Source organism: Podarcis filfolensis, assembly GCF_964270895.1.
Source record: "Podarcis filfolensis genome assembly, chromosome: W".
NCBI classification, from domain to species: Eukaryota; Metazoa; Chordata; class Lepidosauria; order Squamata; family Lacertidae; genus Podarcis; species Podarcis filfolensis.
Genome location: NC_139619.1, coordinates 6,870,553 through 6,887,581, shown reverse-complemented (window position 1 = coordinate 6,887,581; position 17,029 = coordinate 6,870,553).

The window sequence follows — 17,029 nt, the reverse complement described above, 5'->3', positions numbered from 1 at the left end:
CTCGTCATTTCTGCCAAGCCCATGTAGTCTATCACCTTCATCTGCCATTCTTCCAGTGTGGGTAGCTCTTGCGTCTTCCAGTACTTCGCAATGAGTATTCTAGCTGCTGTTGTAGCATACATAAAGAAAGTTATATCCGTCTTTAACACCCCTTGGCCGACAATACCCAAGAGAAAGGCCTCTGGTTTCTTGGGGAAAGTATATTTAAATACCTTTTTAAGTTCATTATAGATCATTTCCCAGAATGCCTTAATCTTCGGGCAAGTCCACCAAAGATGAAAAAATGTACCTTCAGTTTCTTTACATTTCCAACATTTATTATCAGGCAAATGGTAAATCTTTGCAAGCTTGACTGGGGTTATGTACCACCTATATATCATTTTCATAATATTTTCTCTTAAGGCATTACATGCCGTAAATTTCATCCCGGTGGTCCACAACTTTTCCCAATCAGCAAACAAAATATTATGACCAATGTCCTGAGCCCATTTAATCATGGCTGATTTAACCGTTTCATCTTGTGTATTCCATTTCAGCAGCAAATTGTACATTTTTGACAAATTCTTAGTACTGGGTTCTAACAGTTCTGTCTCCAATTTTGATTTTTCCACCTGGAAGCCAATTTTACTGTCTAGTTTAAACGCTTCATTTATTTGATGATAGTGCAACCAATCTCTCACCTTCCCTTTTAATTTCTCAAAGCTCTGCAATCTCAGTTTGTCCCCTTCCTTTTCCAAAATTTCCCAGTATCTTGGCCACTTGGACTCCATGTTTAACTTTTTAACTGCCTTAGCTTCCATTGGCGACAGCCACCTTGGAGTTTTATTTTCCAGCAAATCTTTATATCTAACCCAAACATTTAATAGTGCTTTTCTGACAATATGATTTTTAAAACTTTTGTGTGCTTTAACCTTGTCATACCACAAATATGCATGCCACCCAAAAATATTGTTAAAACCTTCCAAATCCAAAATGTCTGTGTTTTCAAGAAGCAGCCATTCTTTCAGCCAGCAAAAAGCTGCCGCTTCATAATACAATTTAAAGTCTGGCAGGGCAAACCCCCCTCTTTCCTTTGAATCCGTTAATATCTTAAATTTAATTCTGGGCTTTTTGCCCTGCCAGACAAATTTAGATATATCTTTTTGCCACTTCTTGAAACAATCCATTTTGTCCATTATTTGCAATGCTTGGAACAAAAACAACATTCTTGGCAATACATTCATTTTTATAACTGCAATTCGGCCTAACAAGGAAAGCTTTAAATTAGACCAAGTCTCCAAATCTTTTTTCACTTCTCTCCAAGTTTTTTCATAATTATCTTTAAACAAATTCACATTTTTTGCTGTCATATTTATACCCAAATATTTCACTTTTTTAACCACAGTCAACCCTGTCTCGTTCTGAAACCTTTCTTTTTCTATCTGTGTCAAATTTTTCTCCAAAACCTTTGTCTTTGACTTATTCAATTTAAATCCTGCCATTTGACCAAACTCTTGAATTATTTCCAAAACTCTTTTCGTGCTAGCTTCTGGCTCTTGCAATGTAAGTACTAAATCATCTGCAAATGCTCTCAATTTATATTGTTTAGCTCCGACCTGAATCCCTTTAACCAACTGGTCCCTCCTAATCATATTAAGCAAAACCTCCAGGACCGATATAAAAAGTAGTGGGGAGATAGGGCACCCCTGACGTGTCCCTTTTTCAATCATGAACTCTTCTGTAACCACATTATTTACAATAAGTTTCGCTTTCTGTTCAGAGTATATTGCACCTATACCATTCTCAAACCCTTGGCCTACCCCCATCCCCCGGAGGTTCTTCAACATAAAACTCCAAGAAATGTTGTCAAAGGCTTTCTCGGCATCCACAAATATCAAAACAGCCTTAGTGTTTATATTCACTTCCAGCTTTTCCAAAATGTCAATTATATTCCTTACATTGTTCGACAAATGCCTTTTTGGGAGAAAGCCCGCTTAGTCCCCATGAATCTCCTCCATCAAAACTCTTTTCAGTCTCTTTGCTAAAATATCAGCAAAGATTTTGTAATCCACATTCAATAGCGAGATGGGTCGGTAGTTTTTAAGTTGAGTCTTTTCAGTCTCTGTCTTTGGTATAAGTGTGATACTCCACGTATCAGGTGCCCTTTTCCCCTCCATAATCTCATTACAGACTTCCTTCAAGGGCTGTATCAGTCCTTCCTTCAAAACTTTATAATATTTGGAAGTCAGTCCATCCGGCCCGGGGGATTTGCCCAGCGTCATGCCTTGAATGGCATCTTCTATTTCTTGTGCTGATATCTCCTGATTCAAAATTGCTTTACTTTCCTGCGAAACCTTTTTCAGCCCGTTTTTCTCGAGGAATTGTTGTATATCCATTTCATTCTGCGGCCCTTGTGTGTAGAGTTGTCTAAAGTAGTTCTGAAAACAGTTCCTAATTTCCACTGGGTTGCTTATATTCTTTCCTTCCACCTCTATATTTGTCACCGTGTTGAGTTTTTGTCTCTTCTTTATTTGCCAAGCCAATAACTTACCACATTTGTCAGCAGATTCAAAGGTCTTTTGTCTCATTTGTTTAATTTTCCACTCTAATTCCTGATTCATCAGTTCCATATATTGTGTTTGATGGAATTTAATTTCTCTTAAAATCTCTTGGGATTTTGGCTTCGATCTTAATTGTTTTTCCCCTTCTTTTATCTTTTCCAAAATTCTCTCCTTCTTCTCATTTTGCTTTCTTTTCTTTAAGGTATTTTGCTGAATCAAGAACCCTCTCATCACGGCTTTGCTTGCGTCCCATACTATTCTTTTTTCTACTTTAGACCTTAAGTTGATTTCAAAGTAGTCTTTCAAAGTTTTTTGGGCCTTCTTGCAAATCTCCTCATCTCTGAATAAGGTGTCATTCATTCTCCATCTGAAGGAACCAGTTGTTGTTTGCCTCATCACCATCTTTACAGCATTATGGTCGGAGAAAGTTTTTGGGCAGATTTCTACTTTTTTTATGTTCGGCGCCATACTGCTAGTCACCCAAATTTGGTCAATCCTTGTCCATGTCATTTTGGCTTCAGAAAAGAAGGTTCCCTCTCTTTCTAATGGGTGTTTTGTTCTCCAAATATCAATCAAGTCCATATTGTCAGTCATTTCAAAAAAAGTCTTTGGTAATCTTCCATCTTTTGTTATTACCTGTCTTTGTGCTTTGTCCATATTTGTTGAAACTACTCCATTCATATCTCCCATCAAAATTAAGTTGTAATCCATATGGTCCATCAAAATTTCATGCAACTTCTTAAAGAATTCAGCTTTCCCTTCATTTGGTGCGTAGATTCCCACTATCAAATACTTCTCTTCTTGGGATTGAATTTCAATTGCCAAATATCTTCCTTGATCATCTTTAAAAATTTGTTTCGGTTGCAATTTTTCTTTTGCATAGATCACCACTCCTCTCTTTTTTACTCTGTCTGAGGATATAAATTCCTGTCCCAGTCTTTTATTTATTAGTAGTTTTCTATGTGCTCTTGTCACATGAGTCTCTTGTAGACAAATCAAGTCCAGTTGGTCTTTCTTTAAGGCATGAAATATATTTTTTCTCTTCCTGGGAATGTTCAAACCGTTACAATTCCAGGTTAGAAGTTGCAGAGCCATGATGGGATTATTTACTCCTTCCTCCTACAGCTCCCTGTTTTTGTTCCTCGTCTGTCGGTGGTGCCGTGTTCGTGTCCAGTGACGGATGCCCTTGTCCTGGAAATGTCTCTTTCTGTAGGTCTTCTTCGTGTTCTCCCAGGAACTTGTCTTTATCACTTACAGTCTTTATTCTTCTCTTCTTTCCCTTGTATTTAAAAGACAAGCCTTGGGGAAATTCCCACCTGAATGGTATGTAGTTCCTCTTCAGCAATATCACCAGGTCCTTATAATGTCCTCTTGCATCCAAGATACTCTTAGGGATGTCTTTAAAGATCTCGATATAAAAATCTTCAATTCGAAGGGTTGTTTGGTAATGCAGGTTCAGTATTTTATCTCGCTCCTCCTTTGATCTTAGAGTAATAAGACAATCTCTGGGTCGATTCTTCTTCTGTCTTGTTCCCAATCTAAATGCACTTTCTATCTTAAAGTCTTCTTTCTCCAACTCCTGCTTCCAGAAATCAGAAAATTCTTTTGTCAAATAGTCCACCAAGTTGTCTCCTTCCTTTTCCGGCACAAGTCTGATCCTTAAATTCTTCTCCTTACGTTGCATATCCTGCATAGAGAGTGCCAACTCATACTCATCCAGTTTCTTATAAACTGGTGGAAATTTTTCCTCCGCAGCAGTTGCAATTTCCTTAGCTTCCTCGGCTATCTTTCGTGTTGTAGATGAATCTTCCAATAATTTCCCAATTGCTTCTGCATTTGAGTTCACTTTGTTCCCAAGGTCAGTTATACTTTTTGTATTTAAGTCAATTTTCCCAGAGATTTCTTCAATTTTTTTATTTGTTTCTGCAACTTGTACTTTAGTTTCAGCAACTTGTAATTTAGTCTCTGCACCTTGCTTTTTTAATTCCTCCAAAGAGTCATTTATCTTCTCCAGTACCTTAGCAAATGATTCTTCTGTAGACATTGCTTTCACTTTTGGCTTTGCAGCAACTGTAGTTCCAGAGGCTCCTATTACAGAAGCCCTTCTTTGCATGGAAGGGTCAATTTTATATTGTCTGCCAGATCTCAAGGTTGTTTCTTGTAAATCCCCTTTCTCTTTACCATCTGCCATAACAAAGTCTTTTAGTCAAGGTCATTCCCACACTTTGGAGCTATCAAACAAAAGTTCTCAGATTTTAAACTCCACTTGTTGCTGAAACAATTTGTAGGTCCTCTAGAGGGCGTAGAGTCAATTCTTTACTTCTCAAAATAATCCCACACTCTTCAAAAAAAATAACAAAAGTTTTCCTAGTCCCTTCCAATTTTTCTTTTCTCTTTCAAGGGGATCCCAATCAATAGTGTCCTGTAAGTAACTTTGCAATGCAACAAAATCAATGTTTCAAGTTGGAAGTAGCCAAAGTCAATTAAAGATACTTTTTAGCCTTCTTATAGCAACAGTCCTTAGCCGGTTCCTTTTCTCCGGCAGTCCGATCCCAGGTAAAAGAGCAGCGGTACTTAATTCAATTCTTTTAAATTGGCAGGGAAACACTTTAAAATCTTCTTCCCCCCCCCCCTCCTGCCTTCGGGGAGGGAGTTCTTTGCTTTGGTGGTGGATTTCTTAATTCCCACAAATTTCCTCTCAAGCAGTTACAGCTAGAGTGCCTTTCGCTTTGATCTTGCTACAGAACGGAAAGCAGACTTCCTTTTTAGTGCTTGTCCGTCTCGGTGCCCAATTTCTTTATTTTTAGAGTCCAATTATATTTTAACGGTCAATCCTACTCACGGATAGTTGTTCTTTTAATCCAATTTCACCGGAAGAAATCAGCGCTCTCCGCTAATGGCGACGCGGCTTCGCTTCGCAGGCTGGGTGAAGACGACTCTCAGCACCGCTCCAAAACCCCTCCGCTGCTCCGCAGCCTTTAAAAAGGCTATTTCGCAGCGTCGGGGGGGCGCAAAGGTGCCCGTCGAGTCTCCGGTTCACAGGCAACGCGCCTGTGATTTTTGAGGGTCCCCGCTTCGCCGTAGCTGACAGGACCCGAACCCACGAAGCAGATCTCTCCCGGAGCTCCGGGTGAGATCCGCCATTAAGCGCTGGCGCTAACCGGAAGTGAGTCATCCCAGGTTCTGGTCCTCCCACCTGCCCTTTTGCAGGGCCACTGAACCGTTTGCATTTCCCTGCCATCTGCCCAGATACTGTTCAGCCAACGGGCTGTTTCTTTCTCTTCTCAGGGCCTGTGCCATTAACACCCTTGGTTGTCTTTTGCTCTTGCCTTCCTCCTCTGATTTCAGGGAGAAGACAGCTTCCTAGAAAAGGTAACAGTTGGTTTGCTATCCTCTAGATGTTCTTGTAGCGGGCTCAAATCAGGTACAGGCAACGCCCCGTTTACACGGGGGTTGCGTTCCGAGGTACCGTGCGTTTAAATGAAATTGCGTATATTGGGGACAGCATTGGAAAAGCCTGCAAACACCCTCTAAACTTCCGGAAACCCTTTTGAAAGGCCTTTTGAAAACCAGCAGCCTCCCTGCAAAACTCCTTGCTCCAACTCTCCACAGGCCTGAAAGGTCGGTGCCAAAGCTCCTGGGAGGGAGTCGAGATGCTGTTTCCATGCCGCTTTGCCGATTTTGTGCTCTTGGGGGGGCACATTTTTGCTCCTTCAAGTGCCCCTTCCAGCTTTGCGGCAGTGTGCATGTGCCTCGAAGGCACGTAAATGGAGTTGCCCTTGTCAACGATCAGCAGCTGCTCCATGCAGTGGCAGCTGGTCCCTTAGGGCAAACCAGGCACTACCCCACCAACCTGACTTTCCTCTCAGGCAACCCGCACCTGCCTGCCTTCTGACTCAAATCCAGTCCAGGTGGTGGCTCTAGCTCTCTGCTTTGGTCTCTTCCCTAGTCTCAACGTGGCCCTTGTAGAACTCGGCAGAGGAGAACGGAGACGAAACCAGAATTTGCCATCACTGTTTGTCACTGATTTTGCGCTGCTTGACTCTGGGTCCGCTTGCGATTGGCAGCCCGGGAGGCAGAAAGCCCAGTCTCACGATGCAGGCGCCAGCCCCCTCTGGCCCCAAGAGCCAGTTTTCTCCTTGTCTCTGTGCTCAGCAACTGCTGCACAGACTATGCCACTCTGGCTTACTCTTACCACCTGAGCACTGGCATTTGGGAAGCGGTAGTGGTTGCTTTGGGGTGGCTCAGGGAAATGTCACTCCTCTTGAAATCATATCTACTTGGGTGTATTATCATAGCCACAAGGAGACAGTGGTGACTATCAATTTGGACAGCTGTAGACATTTAGAATCATGGAGGATATGTTTATCAGTGGCTATTTCTTGCCACTATTATCACAAACCACATGCTTTTGATTACCAGTTTCTGGGGAACATGAAGGACAGAGTGCTATTGTCCCCGTGTCCCTATGGACTCCCAAGGGCATGTGGTTGGCCATTGTGGGAACAAAATGCTGATGTAACCCAGCTAGGCTCCTGTGTTCTTTAGCATGCAGCAGCTACTCTTACACTAAGACTCTGATACAGCATTTGTCATTCCCCACACCAATACACTCTCTCTCTCTCTCTCTCTCTCTCTCTCTCTCTCTCTCTCTCTACAGGGGCGGGGAGTATTGGCGGGGGGGGGGGGGGATGAACTGGGTCCTAATCAACAGCTGCCCTGGGGATGAGGGGATCAAATTCTCCATCCTTGCCAACTCCTTTTAGTGATGGGCTGCTTGCCATTGCTGTGCTCCTAAAGCTCTCTTGCTCCCCCCTCCTCTCTTTCTCTTTCTCTTGAATGTGGTAGCTTGAGATAGAACTAACCACCCTGAACATTTCAGGAGAGGAAGATGGGAAGGAGGCAGGAGGCATGGTTCACCAGCTGCTGTGTGCTGCATTGCCCAGACAAAGTCGTGGGCTGGGGCTCCAGCTGTTGCTCAGTTTCTACCACTGCCTCTGCAACGTGCTCTAGACAAGGGGTGGTGAACATGTGACCCCATCATCTCATCATGCTGGCTGGGGTTGCAGCCCATCAACCTATGAAGGCCCATCCATGTTCTGTTGCTGTTTTTGTTACTTATTTCCTGCCCTTCACCCTAAGGTCCCAGGGCAGGTTCCAGCAATTTAAATAAAATGTTAGAAGAAGAGAAGTTTGGATTTGATATCCCGCTTTATCACTACCCGAAGGAGTCTCTTTTTTATAATACTTTTTATTGATTTTTTAACATAAATATACCATTTTAATCCAAATTTTCACAAATTCCATACTTTTGGACTTCCTTCAACTTCTCTGACAATCATCCATATTTAACTCTTGCTTACGCATTTCTTCTGTTCTCTATTGCCATTAGTCCCCCCTCCAATCATCCATTTTTCATTTAACAATATACCTCAGTTTTTACAGTGCTTCTTTAAACCCCACTAGCGTTGTTTGTACTTCACATGTGTTTTTCAGATATTCCACAAATTTCCCCCAGTCCTCGATGAACTTTTGGTCTCAAAGATATCTAACTTTCCCTGTTAACTTGTCCAGTTCTGCATAGTCTGTTAGTTTCATCCTCCATTCCTCTTTCATCAGTATTTCCTCTTGTTTCCACTTCTGGGCCAGTAGAATTCTTGCTGCTGTAACTGCGTATTGAAAAAGTTTGTAGTCCTTCCTTCTTATTTCCTTTCCTGTAATGCCTAAAAGTAGGGCTTCTGGTTTTTTAACAAATGTATACTTCAACATTTTTTTCATCTCATTATATATCATCTCCCAGAAGCCCTTCACTTTCTTACACTCCCACCACATATGATAAAACGTTCCTTCTTTTTCTTTACATTTCCAACATTTATTACAGGTTTTATACATTTTTGCTAATTTTACCGGTGTGATATACCATCTGTAAAACATTTTCATGACGTTTTCTTTTAACGCGGTATAGGCAGTAAATCTTAAGTTTTCCTTCCAAAATTTTTCCCAATCATCAAATTGTATATTATATCCAAAATCTCTGGCCCATTGTATCATTACCGTTTTAACTTCTTCATCTTTTGTATACCAATCTAACAATATCTTATACATTTTTGACAAAATTTTACAATCGTTATTTATTATATCTGTTTGAAACTTTGAATCTTTTTCCGTGTAACCACTTTCTTTAATATCTTTTTTAAACATTTCATTAACCTGAAAATAATGCAACCAGTCATAAACATGTTCCTTAACTTGTTCATATGGTTTTATCTTCCATTTACCTCCTTCTTTAATTATTAAGTCTCCATATGTAATCCAATTACTTCTCATGTTTACCTTCTTCACCGACATAATCTCTAACGGAGATAACCAATGCGGAACTCTTGGTTCTAATAGGTTTTTATACCTATCCCATACTTCTATTAGTGGACCTCAGAATATGTGGCTCCCAAACCCTTTATGTATTTTCTTCTTCTCACACCATAAGTATGCGTGCCATCCAAATCTATTATCGAAACCTTCAAAGTCTAATAATTCCTTACTTTCTAATTTTATCCATTCCTTCAACCAACAGAGACAGGCTGCTTCATAGTACAGTTTCAAATCTGGCAGGGCGAAGCCTCCTCTTTCCTTCACATCTGTTAATAACTTAAATTTAATTCTCGGCTTCTTGCCCTGCCAGATATACCTTGATATCACTCTTTGCCACTCTGTAAAGATTGATACCCCCTTTATTATAGGGATAGTCTGAAACAAGAATAGCATCTTAGGAAGGACGCTCATCTTTATAGAAGAAATTCTACCCCAAAAGGATAGTTTCAGTCTGCCCCATACTTCCAGGTCTTTCCTTATTTTGTTCCACACCGGAATATAGTTGTTTTGAAATAAATCAATATTTTTGGGAGTTAGCCAGATTCCCAAATATTTTACCTTTTTCACCACATCTATCTCTGTTTTTTGTTGCATTATTTCTATCATACTTTGGTCCATATTTTTCGCTATTATTTTGGTTTTCTTTTTATTTAATCTAAACCCTGTGTAATGGGAATTGGGGTTGCTTGTGGGTAAATTCCAAACTGCTCCCAGCTGTTGGGGTAGCTAAACCTTTCCCTGATTTGACAGCCCTTACAAGGCGACTGTCTCAGTCACTGGCAGAATCCGTCAGTGGGCGTTCCCTAAACTTCTTCCAACATAAAAGCTGTTTGACGCCAAGTCTCCTCCTCGCCTCTCTGCGCGGAAGTCTCCTGCGCAGAGTGGGCGTGGCCAGCGGAGGTCCTGGGCTCTCCCCGCTAGACCCTGTGGAAGGGTCTTGGAGCCCTCTCTCCGAAGACCTTCCCTCCTCCCCTTCTTTCCTGGTGTCACGCTTATTTCCTTCCCCAATGGAAGTATTCTCCCTCTCCCTGCTGGTCCCTTTTCCTGCATCATCGGAGCGCCCTACCTCCGCTCTGCGCTCCGATGTCAGTTCCCTGACATCCACCTCCCTCCCAGGACCCCCCTCACCTCCTTCCCTTTTCCTTGGCGGTGATGCAGGGAATCCCCTGAAGGAGCTATCCCCATCCCCAGAAGATTCAAACATTGCTCTCCACCGGCTACTATCTCTTCGCACCGGGTAATCTTCCCAGTCCGATTCCTCTCCCTCGGATACCTCTCCTCCCTCCTCTTCGGAAGCAGGAAACCCCATGAAATCTTCTTCCTCATCTGTGGTGCCAAATTGCTCCTCCCAGAACCTCGCTGTTGGTTTGGGCTTCCTTGGGAACCTGCTGTGAAACTCCCCCCGGAGATACTCATCCCTGATGGTTTCCACAGGAACCCACGTGTTTTCAGACTCGGGCTCCCCCTCCCAAGCCACCAAATACTCCACCTGTCCCCTTTGCCATCTTGAATCGAGTATTTCCGCAGCTTGACTACTAAGTTCCCTTTCCTCTACGTGTGGGTGTGTGGGGACCTCTCTCTCTCGCCTTGGAAATTCCAGTCCCTCCCTATATGGGGAGAGTAACGACCTATGGAACACCGGGTTAAGAAGAAATTCCGGAAACATGGAAAGAGGCATATGTTACATTTATTCCAAAACAAGATGCAGATCCAACCCAAGTCAAAAATTATAGACCGATTTCACTGCTGAATATAGATTACAAAATCTTTGCAGGAGTTCTGGCGAGGAGGATGAAGATTTTGTTGTCAGAAATTATCCACAGAGACCAAGCGGGTTTTCTTCCTGGCAGGCAGATGAGAGACAATATAAGGAACATAATTAATATGTTAGAATATCTGTCTGCCAGGTATGACAAACAAGCTATAATGATGTTTGTGGACGCAGAGAAAGCATTCGATAATGTGGCATGGGACTTTATGTTGAAAAATTTGGAATATATGGAAGTGGGCAAAGATTTCTTTAATGGGATAAAAGCAATTTATAGGGAGCAGAAAGCTAAATTGATCATAAATAATGTAGTAACGGAAGAAATAAAGATACAGAAGGGAACGAGACAGGGTTGCCCACTTTCCCCACTTCTATTTATAACGGTGCTAGAAGTCCTTCTGAATTCAATTAGGCAAAACAAAAAAATAAAAGGAGTAACAATCGGTCATAATGAGTACAAAATTAAAGCATTCGCAGACAACTTGGTAATAATGACTGAAGATCCCATAGCTACAATTGAAGAAATCTTAAAGGAAATAGATCTGTTCGGAGATGTGGCAGGCTTCAAACTAAATAAGAAGAAAACGAAAATGATAGCCAAAAATATGGATCAGAGGGTAATAGAAACAATTCAACAACAGTCACAGATAGAGGTGGTTAAAAAAGTTAAATATCTTGGAATTTGGGTAACCCCTAAAAATATAGACTTATATAAGAATAATTATGAAACAGTGTGGAAAGAAATCAGAAAGGACCTAGAAGTGTGGGGAAGACTAAAACTGTCATTTTGGGGAAGGATTAACACAATTAAGATGAATGTGCTACCAAGGTTGTTGTTTCTATTTCAGACCATTCCAATAATTAAGGGGAATGGAGTCTTTAAGGAGTGGCAAAGGGTGCTCTCAAGATATATTTGGCAGGGCAAAAAACTGAGAATTCAATTTAAATTGTTAACAGATATAAGAGAAAGAGGAGGTTTTGCCCTGCCAGATTTGAAATTATACTATGAGGCATCATGTCTTTGCTGGCTGAAAGACTGGGTCAAGTTAGTGAACAATGAATTGCTAGATCTGGAGGGTTTCGACAACAGGTTCGGTTGGCACGCCTACTTGTGGCACGGAAAAAGGAAAGTACATAAGGGATTCGAAAACCACATCTTTCGAGGTCCACTAATTGAAATATGGGAAAGGTACAAAAACCTGTTGAAGCCTAAAGTTCCACACTGGTTATCACCTCTTGAAGTGTTAAGTGTGAAAAAGATTAATATGAGAAGTAACTGGGTAACATACAGCCAATTATTAATTAAAGAAGGTGGGAAATGGAGATTGAAACCTTATGGGCAGGTTAAAGAACTAGTATTTGATTGGCTACAGTATTTCCAAATAAATGCAATGTTTAAAAAAGACAGCAAAGAAAGAGGATATGTGGATAAAGACTCTAAATTTCAGACGGAAATTATAGACAATGATGTGAAAACTTTATCTAAAATGTATAAGATGTTGTTAGATTGGAATTTAGTAGATGAGGAAGTCAAGTCCATTATGATTCACTGGGCTAGAGATGTGGGCCATAGTATACAATTTGAAGATTGGGAAAAACTGTGGAAAGATGGATTAAACTTTACAGCATGTACGACAATAAAAGAAAATGTCATGAAGATGTTTTATAGGTGGTATATAACACCTATAAAATTATCGAAAATGTACAAGGTTTGTAATAAGTGCTGGAAATGCAAAGACAAGGAAGGCTCCTTTTACCACATGTGGTGGGAGTGTAGAAAAGTGAAAGAATTCTGGGAAAAAATATATATTGAACTCAAGAAGATCCTAAAATATACGTTTTTAAAGAAACCAGAAATCTTCCTATTGGGGATACTAGGGAACGAGATACAAAAGAAGGATTGTAAATTTGTGTACTACGCGGTTACAGCAGCAAGGGTAACGCTAGCCCAGAAGTGGAAACAGCAGGAAATACCAACGGTGGATGAGTGGAGAGCAAAATTATTAGACTACGCGGAGTTGGATAAATTGACAGGAAAGATTAGATATTTAAGAGACCAAAAGTTCATTAAGGATTGGGGAAAATATGTAGATTACCTGGAATATATAAGTGAGGGACAAACAACGTTAAGGGGATTTAAAGAAGCATTGTGAAAGACGAAGAGTTATTGACTAAAGGGAATAGAAGAGAGAGAGATATATATTGTCAATATAAGCTAGGAAATGCGTAATCTTAATTATTACCACGAATGATTTACGGACAAGCTGAAGGAAGTCTTATAAGAGATGGAAATGTGAAATATCTGATGTGAAACATGTAACGTGTACTATTTTTTTTTCTTCTTTTCTTTTTATTTTCTTCTTATTTTTTGTTTATCTTTTATTTGTAAATCAATAAAAATTCAAATATCGGAACACCGGGTATAGTTTCATACTGGTCGGCAACTTGAGCCTAAAGGCCACGGGATTAACCTGCTGTGTCACCTCGAAAGGTCCCAGCCGCCTTGGCCGCAACTTCTTGCAACCTCCCTTGAACGGTAACCCTTGTGTTGACAACCACACCCGGTCTCCAACCCGTATGGTTTCCCCTCCCCTACGGTGCTTGTCTGCCTGCCTCTTGTACACTTCCTTGGCCCGTTCCAAGTTCATCTTAAGCTGTTGGTGTAAGGCCTCCATTTCTTCCACAAACTGCTCCGCTGCCGGTACACTCCACCTCCCCTCCCCTTCCCCTGGGAAGGGCCTGGGGTGACACCCATAATTGGCCATGAACGGGCTCATTCCCGTGGACACATGTTCCGCGTTATTGTACGCAAATTCAGCCAGCGCTAGTTTGTCCACCCAATCATTCTCCCTTTCGTTGACATAGCAGCGTAGGTACTGTTGAAGTATGCTATTAGCTCTTTCTGCTTGTCCGTTGGTCTCTGGGTGTCTGGCCGTCGAGAAGCTTACTTCTACATCCAGCAGGCTCATGAGCTTTCTCCAGAATCTGGAAGTAAATTGCCGGCCTCTGTCGGACAAAACCCTCAAGGGGGCGCCATGCAACCTGAAGACATGACCTACAAACAGCCTAGCTGTTTCCTCTGCCGTCACTGCATGCGAGCAAGCAATAAAATGGCACATTTTGGTCATCAAGTCAGCTACCACCATGACTGCTGTTTTTCCCCTGGACTTGGGTAAATCTGTCATAAAATCAATTGATACCACCTCCCATGGTCTTTCTGGTGTGGGTAAGGGTTCCAGTAACCCAGCGGGTGCTGCCCTCTCCCCTTTAGCCCGCTGGCAGCGCTCGCACCCCCGTACGTATTCCCTCACATCTTCCCTCACCCTTGGCCACCAGAACTGCCTAGTGACAAGCAAAATGGTTTTGTGTTGACCGAAATGTCCCGCCGTGGGGTTGTCATGAAGTTGTTTGAGTACCCTTCTCCTCAAGTCCCCTTCGGGTATGTACAACGCTCCTTTATAGTACAAAGCCCCCTCCTTAACCTCAAAACCCCCCTGATTTTCTCCAGCATCTCGGATCTCCCTGATTTTAGCTTGGGCGTACTGGTCATCCCTCGTCAACCCGGCTAGCTCTTGTCTCCCTACCAACGCTGCACCACACACCCATCGATCCGCGGGTATGACATGACGTACTTCCGGCACTTCCTCTCCTTCCAAGTACTCAGGTTTGCGAGAAAGAGCGTCTGCTCTGACGTTTTCCTTCCCCGGCACATACCTAATCTCAAACAAAAACTTGGAAAACTCCTGTGCCCATCGCACCTGCCTTTGGTTCAGAACTCGTGCCGTCCTCCAATATTCCAGGTTCTTATGGTCCGTGCACACCTGGATCTTGTGCTGTGCACCTATTAGAAAATGTCTCCAGCGGCGAAAAGCCTCATGGATTGCCAGCAGTTCCCGGTCATACACCGTGTAGTTTTGTTCTGACTTGTTCAGCTTCCTTGAGAAAAAGGCGCACGGCTTCCACTCTCCCCGATTTCCCGGCTGGAGCAATACGGCTCCCACCGCTCTGTCTGATGCGTCTGTCTCCAGCCTCATCGGTTTCTGCAGATCTACGTGTAAGAGTTGCTCTTCTGAAGCGAACGCCCTCTTTAGCTTCTCAAAGGACTGCTGAGCCTCTTCCGTCCATTCAAACTTCTTCTTGCTGCTGAGGCAATCAGTTATGGGTGCCGTTAAGTGGGCGAAGTTCTTGATGAACTTCCTGTAGAAGTTTCCAAACCCCAGGAACCTCTGCACGTCCTTCCAATTCTTGGGAGTCTTCCATTCTAGCACTGCCTGCACCTTGCCTGGGTCCATGGCTAAGCCTTTGTCCGACAACCTGTAACCCAGGAACTCCACCTCTCTGGCGTGGAACTGGCATTTCTCCAGTTTGACCCACAGCTGGTGCTCCTGCAGCCTTTTCAGCACTTCCCTGACGTCCTTTACATGCTGCTCTTCGTTCTCCGAGTAGATTAACACGTCGTCCACGAAAGCCACGCAATTCTTGTACAGTAGGGACCCCAGCACGTGGTGCATGAAAGCTTGAAAGGTGCTTGAGCCTGATTGTAATCCAAAAGGCATAACGAGGTACTCAAAGGCCCCCAGAGGGGTGAACATGGTGGTTTTCCATTCATCCCCCTCCCTCATCCTTATCAAATTGTAAGCCCCCCGAAGGTCCAACTTGGTAAAGACCTTCCCTTTCCTTACTCTGGCCAAAATGTTGTCAATCCTGGGCATTGGGAAGGTCACTGGTTCCGACACAAGGTTTAACCTCCTGTAATCTACGACCAATCTGGGCTCTTTGGAGTCTCTCTTGTCCACAAAGAACGCTGGACTACCCCCCACCGCCCTCGATTCTCGTATGAATCCCCTCTTCAGGTTCTTGTCAATAAACCTCTGCAACTCCTGCATCTCCCTGTCCGACATGGCGTACAGCTTACCCACCGGCAGCTGAGCCCCTGGGAGAAGGTTGATCTGACAGTCAAAGGGTCTGTGGGGGGGTAGCCTATCCGCCTCCTTCTCACTGAAGACTTCTCCCAGGTCGGCGTACTGAGGTGGTACTCTCCCCTTTTCTCCTACCGCCAGCCCTGCCACCCTGGCAACTGCCATCCTCTGGGGTTCCTCCCCGTGGCAATGCTCTACGCAGTGGGCTGACCCAAAGGTGACTGTCCGCTGGTGCCATCCTACCACTGGATCTTGCAGTGCCAGCCAACTCATTCCCAGTATGATTGGTGGTCCTGCTAGTGTGGCTACGTGAAAAGCAATTGTCTCAGTGTGTCTGGAAACCCTCATTCTCATGGGAAGGGTTTGGTGTGTCACTTCCCCTCCCAGAAGTTCTCTCCCATCAATGGTCGTTACTTGCAAGGGGTGTGCTAGAGGTACCACGGGGAGCTGGTGTTCTAGCGCAAAATCCCTGCTAAAGAAGTTGCAAGAGCTGCCTGAATCCAGCAGCGCCTTCACCTTAATTGGGTGTCCGTTGGGGAGTTCTAGTTCCACCTCTAGGGCTATGGCTGCCCGGGGAGGGTCTGGTTTGGGCACCTTTACTGGTTGCTCGCCTGGCTGCTGTGCCCACTTTTCTGCAGCCAAGCATTCCCGTTTCCCTCCTTTTTATCACTTTCCTCCTCACCTCCCACTGCCCCCACCATTCCTTGCCACGCCTTTTTCTGAGGGCAGACTCTGGCAAAATGTCCCGGCTGCTGGCAAAGAAAACACTTCCTTTTCATCTTTCCCTCATTCTTGCGAACTTCGCTGGAGTTTGAAACCCCGCGCGCGCTCACTCCTCCAATCTCCATTGGTTCCGCGGGCGGCGCAGGTTGCTCCGGCACGTCCGGAATGCGGTTGTCATACCAACACTCTGCTCTCCCTTCCCGCCTTTCTAGAGCTCGCGCCTCTTGCCGTACTCCCACAGCCAGCGCCATTTTGGTCAGCTGGTCCATCGATTCCGGGCGGGGTGAGCGGGAAAGTTCATCTTTTACCTAAGGGGATAAGCCTTCCTCAAATAACATTTGCACTGGCGGGGATCCTAGTTCCCAACCAAGTTGGTGGATCAGCATCGCAAAACGCGACCAGTACTCTCTCACTGATTGGCTCCCTTGTTTGCACCCCATCAGTTCCTGGCGCGTCACGCTCTGCTCCACATCACTCGAGAACATATGGTCCATTGCACTAAAAAAGTTTCTCAAATCCTTCAGGGCAGCATTCTCCGACGCCATTAAGGGTCTGATCCAATCTCTGGCAGCCCCTTGCAGATGCCCTACCACATAAGCCACTCTCTCTCCATCGTCCACAAAGTCACCATACTGCAGGTCCAGTGCATACTGCATTTCTGTCTTAAATGCATTATAATCTCTGGGATTCCCCCCAAACTTCTGCACTAG